The 10,356-nt window shown below is 47.6% G+C and overlaps 1 pseudogene; it reads left to right on the top strand.

Moving 5' to 3' along the window:
* The first annotated feature begins 4,549 nt into the window (after positions 1-4,549).
* On the top strand, positions 4,550-5,488 carry LOC142662440 (very long chain fatty acid elongase 5 pseudogene; annotated as a pseudogene).
* Positions 5,489-10,356: the final 4,868 nt, after the last annotated feature.

The following is a 10,356-nucleotide window of genomic DNA, read 5'->3' as shown; positions in this document are numbered from 1 at the left end:
ATGGTCCGCGCTTCATAGATGTTATTAGGTTGTTTTAGACGTGGTACAGGATTTATTTGGCTAATTTTCTCTTTTTCAGCTCTGGACCTGACGTTTCTACATTATAGGTTCATCATGTTCCATGCTGAAGCCTTTGGGGATCGTCAGGCCTTGATTCAAAAGATAATCCTGGCAATTGGATGGTCATCATGCGTTGGGACAGCCGTAATGGCTACATTTTCGGTAAGTTAATAAATGTTTCACGTTGATAGGGTTGTCCCAGCTTCACTAAATAGGGACCCGCTGGCAATCAGCTGATCGCTGTGGGTTCGGTAGCTGAACCCCTGTTGATCATGATTAGCGGTTATCACCGGGTGGCCACACCCTAAAGTGGTATTACATGGCTTATTCCAATGAGTGGACGACCATGTAATAGATGTGTGTCCCTCTTATTGTGTCCGGCATCCCTCTCCATGCTGCACGCCTCCGCCCTACTCACCCGGTTAACGGCCGGAGTGTAGTGCCGCCGGTTGTCAGCATGGATCATGAGGCCTGCGCAGCGGCGACGGGCCAGGCAGGTGCACTGCGTGCAGCCTGCACCGCTGATCCGGGAACCTGCGCCGATGAACATCTGCTTCAGCTTGGATCAGGTGAGGAAGCAGGGTCAGCGGCTATTGTGTCGGGAGATGCTGGGGGGGGGGGGCGGGCAGAGCAGATTCTGCAGGGGCGCTGCAGCGAGGGCATTGCATGGCCTAACCCCCTATCAGAGGACAAGAGCTGGAGAAGAATTCGTCCGGTCTCAGCCAGGGCTGCGGTCTCCTGCACAACTGTGTCCTTTATTGAATGTACCGTCCGGTTCTGGCCCGCAGGAGGAGGGTCCGAGCAGGGATGTGGCGCATGCTGTTGGTGCCAAGGGGGATCGATGTGATGTTGGTCACGCTTCTGCCTTGTCCCTTTTTTCTCTTTCAGGTTTGGCAAAGGAATCGTCAAGAAGAGGGAGGAAACACAGATCTGGAGGTGGGCGCAGGCACGGTCGGCGCAAGCATCGACACGACAGAGTTGGTCGTTCTCGGAGGCGGAGATCGCCCTCGTCATCTTCTGAGCGACAACCATTCTTTTCTTCTACACCATCATTATCTACATCATCTTCCCCGCCGAGGACGTCGAGCCGTGCTGATGTCACAGAGAGATGATGAGGGGTTATAAATATTCCCCTGACAGCTGCCCGGTCTTTCTTTCCGTGAATTGACACAGAGTACGATTATCTGATTTATTGGCGACTTTGTTAGACCCATAGGTGTATAACCGCTGGGTCTTTGACTTTGCGTAGGAGGGGGTTAAAATAATTGCACCGTTGCAATTATTAGGTTCGTCCCAGGTCCACCATTGCAGGGGTTAACACGGGCCTTACATTATCGGCCGACTCATCCCCCCTCCATCCAGGGGAGGGGTTATGATATTCACCCCCTCTTTCCTCCTAGATGATATAAGGGAAGGATTCCAGCGCCTCAGCCTCTTTTGGCCGTAATCTCGTGAGACTACGTACCGGCAAGAGAACAAGCATGGAGGAGTCTATCCGTCGTCGGCTGCTTCAGGAAGGCCCCGGCTGGCTGAAGCCTCTGCTGAATGAGACTTGCCGGCCAGCTTCCTCTTCTCCCGCGGCCCCCGCTGTGCACCCAGTGCGTCAGTCGGCACGTCAGTCTCGGGCGCCGGTGAGACTGTCCCCTTCAGAACATGTGAGTCAGTGCCCCATGTCCCAGGGACGCCTGTTAACTATCCCTACCAGTCCGCAATTGCCACTCCCCCACTGGCTCTGCAGGGATCAGCATGCCTCCGTTCAGTGGCTGTGGTGCTTGACTATGTTCCCCCCTCTCCTGGCCTCGCAGCTCCCACAGGGCTGGGCCGGGCTAGGCCCCGCCTGGCGGCCATTCAGTCAGTTAGTGTCACCGCAAGCCTGGCTTCCAATACAGCAAGCTTTGCAGAATTGCCCAGGAGCGCCCCCTCTTCCGCCTGCCTGCAAACCTGTACCTTTAACGGCCTCTACGGCTGCAGCGTGCCAGTCCCCCAAGATGATGTGAGGGACACATGGCACGATTTATCCCCACCCACTCCTAGAGGACGAATCCATGTTTTCTCTATGTGATAGTGGTGAGGATCTATTTCCCACCGAACAGGCTCCTCCTGCCACTTCTACTATGGCATCAAAGAACGTCGACGTGTCGGTGTTCATTCATAAAGATTTGGGCCCGGCGTATGTGATTCCCACCGACCACTCAGCTTCACGGTCGTCACTCTCACTCGAGGGGTCGACTAGGTACAGTTCCAGGTCACGGCACAGGCAATCCTCACGGCGTCACGGTTCATGTCGCTCTCGTCGCCGCTACTCCAGGCGTAAGGCGACTTAGTGGCCATTCCCATAACCGTGGCACTTCCGAAAGCAGCCACGCCTCGTCAAGTAGGGCCCACACACCCGTGGGATCTTCTCGTTCCGTGGTACCAACTGCCTCAGCTGCACCGACATTGTTACCTGAGGCACCTGTTATTCCACCGCCGACGCTCCATACCGCTTCTACTTCTGGACCCGGTGAGTATGACTGCCTCCAGACATGGCGCACTAATAATGCATCTGATGTTGATTTACTGTCTGTTTTAAAATCTTTGTAAACGGGCAGCACCAGACCGCAGGTCGATTGTGTACCTGCACCAGTAGCGGCAAAGTCTTTGGTTGAGGCTTCCACCTCTACATCTACTCCTGTGCTACCTGCATTTAGGGATACTTATTTTTGTGGAATTGCTCCCCTCGGCGCTCACTTGTCTGATGACACCAGGGAGAAAATATGTAAAAATGAATATGTGGATATTTGGTCCCTGGTGTCAGTGGATTCGGTGACCATCGATAAGGAGCAGCGTTTTTAGAGGGGGGTTCAATCAAAACCAAAAGTGGCACGCATGTTTAATAACTGGCTACAGGCGTTTGCGGTCTTAGGGTGTGTAGTTTCGAAGAGGTTCCCTGATAAATCATTTCAGTTATTTGTGTACTTAGATACAATTTTCAGCGCTTACAATACGCACGGGGGCACTGCGTGGTGGCGTTATGATGAGGAATTTAGACGGAGAATGGTGCAACATCCTGAAATAGGTTGGGACACTAAAGCGACGGATGTGTGGTTGCGAATGATGATGTCACAGCGTTCATTTCATTCCGCTGCCCCCTCCTCCGGGTCCTTTACCAGTTCCTCTCCCGGGTTGGGGGCCTGGCGCTGTGCAGATCCGGATCTTGCTGGCTCTTCAATGAAGGGCATTGCAAGTTCTACGGATCATGCAAATTTAAGCATGAATGCTCTAACTGCGGGGGTAGCCATGCTACCGTGCGTTGCTCACGTCGTGCACAGCATTGGTTTTTATTTTGAAAAACAATAATTTTTGACCAACTTATAAACAAAACAATTTTAGATTTATGCTAATTAGTTTCTTAACAGACAGCTGGGTGTGTTTTTACTTTTGACCAAGTGGGTGTTGTACAGAGGAGTGTATGAGGCTGACCAATCAGTGTCCTGCACTTCTCATTGTTCCAGCCCAGCTTCTTTCACTGCACAATCACACTGTGCTGTGGATCATGCTGGGCTGGAACAATGAGAAGTGTATGATGCTGATTAGTTACTGATTGGTCACTGATTGGTCAGCATCATACACTCCTCTGTACAACACCCACTTGGTCAAAAGTAAAAACGCGCCCAGTTGGTCTTTAAGAAACTCATTAGCATAAATCTAAAATTGCTCATAACTTGCTCAAAAATGATCTTTTTTTCAAAATAAAAACCACTGCTGTTCTGTACATTACAGCGCTGATCCGATTATGTAGGAGACGGGGCACTTATAATCTGGTGACAGCCTCTTTAAAGTCAGCTAACGAATTTCCAGCTGTTGTGAAGGACAAGGTTGGGACAGAGGTTAATTTAGGTCGCATGGCGGGAACTTTTTATTTTTTACCTTTTCCTAATCTCCGTGTTTCACCTCTTTGTGTGGTTGCTAAAAAGGAGGTGGAAACATTTTGTTCGATCGAGCTGTCGATTTAGTTTGTAGTTCCGGGTGCAGGGCCCTTATGATCTGACATCGAGTGAGCGTTCCGGATGTTGCCGGTCCATGAGGATTGCTTTCATTTATTGGGTTGCCAGCTAGAGGGCCAATATTACTATGACATGTGCCTTCCCATGGGTTGTTCAATTTCATGCTTTTATTTCGAGGTGTTTAGTTTGTTGCTTGAATGGGTTCTCCAGGAGCAAATCGGCACTGCGTCCATTACGCACTATTTAGACGATTTTGTCTTTGTTGGCCCCCCTGCGTCACCGCAATGGCAATTTCTACTTGGTGTTCCACTTTCCCTACAGAAAACCGAGGGTCCCGGTTTCCTTTTTAGGGATAGATATTACAATCCCTGTTCGTTTCAGACTTGTCGGTTAAAAAGATGCAATTGGAGCAGAGTCACACACAGCTAGTGCCTCCTCTGAGCCGGGAGTCGTACAGGAAAGTGAAGCCGCTGGGAATATAACGGTACCCGGGCTGCAGCCAAAGAATGGTTTAAGAAATGGAGGCCATGGATAAAGCAGTGAATGTATATATAGACAACTTGCTTGGACCAAGAGACCCGCGAGTGAAAGGATGGTTCATGTTAGATAATTACATCCCCTCATTTGTTTGCACCGTCCTGTATTTATTTATCATATGGATAGGACCGAAGTACAGGAAAAACAGACCACCAGTTTCCTGCAGAGGGATTCTTGTAGTTTATAACATTGGCCTTACACTGCTCTCGCTGTACATGTTTTATGAGCTGGTAACAGGAGTATGGGAAGGAGGATACAACTTTTTCTGCCAGGACACTCACAGTGGAGGTGATGCAGACATGAAGATAACTCGAGTCCTCTGGTGGTACTACATTTCCAAGCTCATTGAATTCATGGACACTTTCTTCTTTATTCTCCACACGAACAACCACCAGATCACCGTCCTACATGTCTATCACCATGCGTCCATGCTAAACAACTGGTGGTTTGTCATGAACTGGGTGCCTTGTGGACACTCCTACTTTGGTGCTACTCTGTCCTCTTACTACGGACTATCAGCTATACCAGCCATGCGACCTTATCTGTGGTGGAAGAAATACATCACCCAGTGCCAGCTGACCCAGTTTGTCCTAACAATGACTCAGACCAGCTGTGCAATGATTTGGCGCTGTGCATTCCCCATGGGATGGCTGTATTTCCAGAACTGCTACATGATCTCTGTCATCATCCTCTTTACCAATTTCTACATTGAGACATACAAGAAAGCCTCTTCCCGAAGGAAAGATTACCAGAACGGCTCAGTGACTGCAGCGAACGGACACACAAACGGCTTTTCTTCCCAGGAGGACAATGTCAAGCAGCGTAAACAAAGAAGGGATTGAGCGGAAAAACCAGCCACCAGTTCACTGCGCCAGATGATATACCATCAGATTAAAAACACAGTGCACTGACACCCTTACAGCGACTGTAAATTATTCCTAGTTATATAACGTGATTAATGTAGATCTTAAACTCTACCTATCATTAAAATGCTGAAAACACATTTAGAATTGCTCACAAAATTAGCGGGCATGTATTGTTTAGTTCTGCCCTCTACAGCTACAGATGATGAACTGCAAGTCTCAGTATGCCATGATAGAGGCTTGTGTGAGACTTACAAGCTTCTGTGTTCTCTTCCGACCTCTGTATTGAGTTCCACATTTAATATGATTCTTGCTGGGACTTGTAAGAAAACAGCATCTGTAGATCTACAGGAAGATCACATCTGCTCTAGAACATATAGCACTATTACCTATTGCCTATAGCACCTTATCCAAAATGGAAATGTGTGTAAGGAGGCATTGCCATTAATAATAGAACCTGTGGTAAGGTCTAAACACATATATTTTTAGATACACTTCTATGATCCATCCATATTTTCATGTTTTTAGAAAGCCAACACCCTATAACCCGTATAACAGTTTTGTAGACGTAGTATTGATGAGATAAGATGAGGTAACAACTCCATACCTGGCTATGTAAGGTATCTCCTGGATAAAATACTGTGGGATAGTCACAGCTGGCACATAAGAAAGGAGACATGGGCTCAGGCAGTGATAAGGATGAAGATGAGCAGAGTATCACATGTTAAGAATTAAAAAAAAATTGGTCACATAGCTATATACAAAGAGAGCCCTGAGCAATGTCGGCTGCTACTGAGACTCCCCCGGCAGACCACTCTGATATCGACTTGGACCAGTGATTGTTATTGCGTGCGCGCGTGCCCTCGCTGTAAGTTGTGGATACCAAAAAAAGTATTATTGTAGTAAATTACACTGCTGTTGCCTTATTAGTTTCAAATTCTAGGTGCTGAATAGTAATTTATAGGTACCAGAAGTTATCATACATTTCTAATGCAGGATACCTGTGTGTTTGAATAAACATGCCTTAATAAAACAGCATTTAGATAACAGGGCCCATCATTTCCTACCGTTTAGAAAAAAGGTTTAAAAGAAAAAAAACATTTGGCAACTTGGCTTTATAGTAGATTGATATATTTTTGGAATTTCTTTGTATTATACTAGTAATAACGTTTCCTCGTCTCCTACAAGCAGACAATAGAAGCTGGTGACATCACTCAAAGATCAGCGTGTCATTAGTTTTAGTCTTTTACTTGATGGATAATTGGTTTATTTAATTTGAATTGCGGATGTGACTGCTGCTCTGAAAGTTTCTGTTTTTTGCGTTTTGTTCCATTTGTGGTTAAGCTGCTTGTTTGTATAATGCAAAAGATTTGCACTCAAGGAGAGCTTATGGTCTGAACAATACAGGTATATATTTAGGTGCTCAAATGTATATTGTCACCGTGGCATAGACACTTAGTAACAAAACAATGTCAAACATTCCTAGGCTGCCTTTTTGTGTGTATGGTTACAGCAAGCATAACAACTGCCTTCAGTGTTTGGGCAACAGGTGCATTTGTAACCCCCCCCCCCCCACCCTATGTTACCCTCCTCTGTTGTAATTCCCATTTATAATTTTTTAAATAGTAGTATGTTTTGACTTTGTTTTATTTTTACTTTTTTTTTTAACTCAATGCAATGTGGGACAACAGTACATTAAATGTCGTTGTCCCTGCAATGAGCAAGTTAGTCATAATGATGCCAAGGAAATTGTATGAACATGTGTGTTTTTAGTTTTGTTTCCTTAGTTGCCGAACGTCCAGCACTGGCAAAGCCATTTAAAGCCATTTATACAGTAATACACGTCATGTGTCTGTTAATATATAAAAAATATAAAAGTTGTGAATTTTTTAAAAAAAAAGATGCAATTGAAGCAGATTCAATCGTTGTCAGGTCTCCTAGTTTTTGCCAGCAGGGTTATGCCTATGGGTAGGATTTTCTCTCACCGATTGTCAATGGCTACGGAGGGGTATTTTCTCCTCATCACCTGGTTCGAATTTCATCTGGGATAAGGGCGGATTTGAGAGTCTGGTCTATATTCTTGCAGGACTATAATGGACGCACATGTTGGAGGTCGCCTACTGTTTCCAATAATGACTTTGAAACTTTCACTGATGCGTCAGGTAGCAAAGGATTCGGGGCTATTTTTGGTACAGCATGGTGTGTGGCCCAGTGGCTGGACGCTTGGCGTGCCAGGGGATGGTGTGCGAATCTGACTCTATTGGAAATTTACCCTATCATAGTATCTGTGGAATTGTGGGCCGGGACTATGGCAAGCTCGTCTGTGTTATTCTGGTCCGACAACGAGAGTGTCGTGCAGGCTATTAATCATCTAACCTCCGCTTCACTCCCTGTGGTGATATTGCTGCGCCAGCTGGTGCTGCGATGCTTACAACATAATATCCAGTTCAGGGCTCGTCACGTTCCAGGTGTTGACAATAAAATTGCTGATGCTCTTTCTCGTTTTAATTTCCAGTTTCATTTATTGTTCCCGCAGGCAGAACAGGAGGGGACGGAGTGCCCGGATGGGCTATGGAGACTGCTGGATCCCAGTTAGTGCCTTTTGTCAGGGCATCACTTGCTCGATCTACCTGGACGGCTTATGGTAATGCATGGAACGAGTGGTTGAAAGTTGTAGGGGAACGTATTATTGGTACTCCGGAACATCCTCGTTTAGCCTATATTATGGAATTTTGTCGGGTTTGGCTGACCAGTATCACTTCGTTGCCTGATGGGTCTGGCATTTTTCTTTAAGCTTCATGGGTGGGCCATTGTCACAAAATCCTTCTTTATTTTGCAGTCCATTAAGGGGTGGAAGAAGTCGGCAGTTCCACTCTAGGCGTCCGATTTCTTTTGCAATTCTGTTAAAACTTTTGCATTGTTTACCTGAGGTATGTGCTTCTTTGTTTGACTCGGCCCTGTTAGCCGTGGCTTTTTCCTGTTTTGGTGCTCTGCGGATACCTGAGTTAGTTCCCCATAGTGTTACGCGGCCGGGCAGCCTTTTATTTGAGGACGTTAGTTTGTCTGAATCCGGCCAAGGTTTTCGAATACGTCGATCGAATACAGATATTTTTGGCAGGGGCTGCTGGGTTTCGTTGTGGGCAATCGGGGGTGCGGGTTGCCCTGTTGCTTTAGCATCTTCCTACTTAAGTTTGTGTAACTGTGGATCTCAGTTTATGACGCATATTGACGGCAGCCCCCTTACAAAATTTCAGTTCTCTGCAGTATTTAAAAAGGCATTGTCATCTGTCGGCCTCCCCCCTGGGAACTTTGGCACCCACTCATTTCGCATTGGAGCGGCTACTACCACCAGCTAATTGGGCCTGACCGATACTAAGGTGCGTCGTATAGGGCGCTGGCGCTCTGATGGCTTTGCAGGTTACGTTCGCCCCGATTTGGTTCTGCACTAATTTCTTTTATTTTCTAGATTACCGGCCGTCAGTATGGATAATGGGCCATTCGTATGTTTTTGGGGCTGAACAGAGAGCGGCTATAGGGCTCGGGGGAAAATCACTTGGATTCCAGGATGCAGAGATCTATTGGAGAGGCCTGAGGGGCCTAAGATGGTTGCAGACCTTACCGGAAGTGGTGGATATTAGTCGGCACCGGCTGGTGCCGACGGTTTTGGTTCTACACATTGGGGGGAATGATTTATGCTCAGTGCGCCTTGGTGAGTTGATTGCCATAATCCAGTCAGACCTTGAGTAGTTTGCTTCCTTCTTCCGGAGCTCGTGCTTGTATGTTTAGAAGTAATCCCCAGGGCAGTGTGGCACGGGGTCCGGGGTGGTAATGCAATTGAGAGGGGCCGGCGGCTCCTGAATACAGGTGTATCTCGCTTTGTGGGAGAAAGGGGGGGAGTAGTGATCAGGCACAGACAACTGGAGGGTGACAACAGATGCCTGTTACTGTCAGACGGAGTTCACCTTACAGATATTGGCCTGAATATATTCCTGTCCGGTCTGCAGGATGGGATTGAGCAGGCACTTTTTGCTATTGGCTGGGGGTCGTGGTGGGGCGGAGGCACATGTAGTGTGAGTACACGTCCTCCTTATGGCGGTTTTGTAAAGTAAATTACCTACATGCCCACTTATTTTGGTGCTGGCATACGGGTGTTTACTTTAAAAGTTAATGTTATTTTCAATATTAGTATTTATTAAAAAAAGCTGTGGCCGACCCCGAGTCAACCCATGTTAAAAGGAAACAAGTTTGTTCTGTGTCAATTTTAATGTTAGGTTATCCCTAGCTAAGTTGTTGATGGGCTTATAATGGTATACATGCAGTCTCTTCTCCATCTTCTTGGCCTTTTGGTGTGTGGCCTGGCTCTCTGCTAGCTACACCCTGACTGTTATCAACAACCATAAATGCACCGCTGATCCGGGAACCTGCGCCGATGAACATCTGCTTCAGCTGGGATCAGGTGAGGAAGCAGGGTCAGCGGCTATTGTGTCGGGAGATGCTGGGGGGGGGGGCCTGGCAGAGCAAACGCCACAGGGGCACTGCAGCGAGGGCATTACATGACCCAACCCCCTATCAGAGGACAAGAGCTGGAGAAGAAGTCGTCCGGTCTCAGCCAGGGTTACGGTCTCCTGCACAACTGTGTCCTTTATTGAATGTACCGTCCGGTTCTGGCCCGCAGCAGGAGGGTCCGAGCAGGGATGTGGCGCATGCTGTTGGTGCCAAGGGGGATCGATGTGAGGTTGGTCACGCGTCTGCCTTGTCCCTTTTTTCTCTTAGGTTCGGCAAAGGAATCGTCAAGGAGAGGGAGGAAACGCAGATGTGGAGGTGGGCGCAGGCACGGTCGGCGCAAGCATCGCCACGGCAGAGGTGGTCGTCCTCGGAGGCGGAGATCGCCCTCGACATCTTCTGACCAT

Source organism: Rhinoderma darwinii, chromosome 10 (genome assembly GCF_050947455.1).
Source record: "Rhinoderma darwinii isolate aRhiDar2 chromosome 10, aRhiDar2.hap1, whole genome shotgun sequence".
Taxonomy (NCBI): Eukaryota; Metazoa; Chordata; class Amphibia; order Anura; family Rhinodermatidae; genus Rhinoderma; species Rhinoderma darwinii.
Note: the sequence above shows the minus strand (reverse complement) of the source record. Positions and strands in the feature narration are given on the sequence as shown.